The sequence below is a fragment of the Octopus bimaculoides genome, chromosome 7 (genome assembly GCF_001194135.2).
Source record: "Octopus bimaculoides isolate UCB-OBI-ISO-001 chromosome 7, ASM119413v2, whole genome shotgun sequence".
In the NCBI taxonomy this organism is placed as follows: domain Eukaryota; kingdom Metazoa; phylum Mollusca; class Cephalopoda; order Octopoda; family Octopodidae; genus Octopus; species Octopus bimaculoides.
Window position 1 is genome coordinate 12,414,065 of NC_068987.1, and position 745 is coordinate 12,414,809.

General features: G+C 37.7%; 1 protein-coding gene across 3 annotated transcripts in view; it reads left to right on the forward strand.

The window, feature by feature from the left end:
• The window catches only part of LOC106869747 (soluble guanylate cyclase 88E), a 142,281-nt gene that overhangs the window by 78,760 nt on the left and 62,776 nt on the right, over window positions 1-745 (forward strand). The gene's annotated exons all lie outside the window — the stretch shown is intronic.

Sequence of the window (745 nt, forward strand, 5' to 3'; positions counted from 1 at the left end):
TAGGGGAGGAGGAGGATAGGGGAGGAGGAGGATAGGGAGGAGGAGGATAGGGGAGGAGGAGGAAGCAGAAGAGGCAGAAGGAGAAGAAGAAGAAGAAGATATTCTATGACTTGTATTTGTTTACCTACTTTACCTATCTACTTATTCTTTCTCAGGAACTCTTATCGAAGTCTGTTAGTGGCACAGACACATTGAGCACATCTCAAAATATACACACATTCTACTTTTTCTTGCAGTTGAATTGTTTTTCAATAATACAGCCTTCAAACATTGTATCGAGGAATGCCAGTAAATTCTCATTATCGTTGGAGTCTAAAGTGTATAAGGAGGCTTTTGTTTTGTACAAATCTCTTACGTTAAAAATTCCTGATTTTATTATCAGAATTGCTTTATAACTCTTATGTTTCCATTGTTGTATATTCTTTTCTTTATCAACTTGCATCGGACACAATGTTTTTCAAAGCTAATCATACTCAGGGTTACATATTCTCATAAGAATACTGTTGTTGGTAGAGTTTAAACCCTTATCTATCCTCAAGTACAAAGCAACTTTAAGCGTGGCTGTGTCGTTAATAAATTTGCATCCCGACTCAATTATATGGTTGATTCTGGGTTCAGTCCCACTGTGTGGCACCATGAGCAAGTATCTTTTGCTATAGCTCTGGGCCAACCAAAGCTTTGTGAGTGGATTTGGTACCTGGAAACTGAAAGAGGTTCATCCTATATATGTATGTGCACATATATA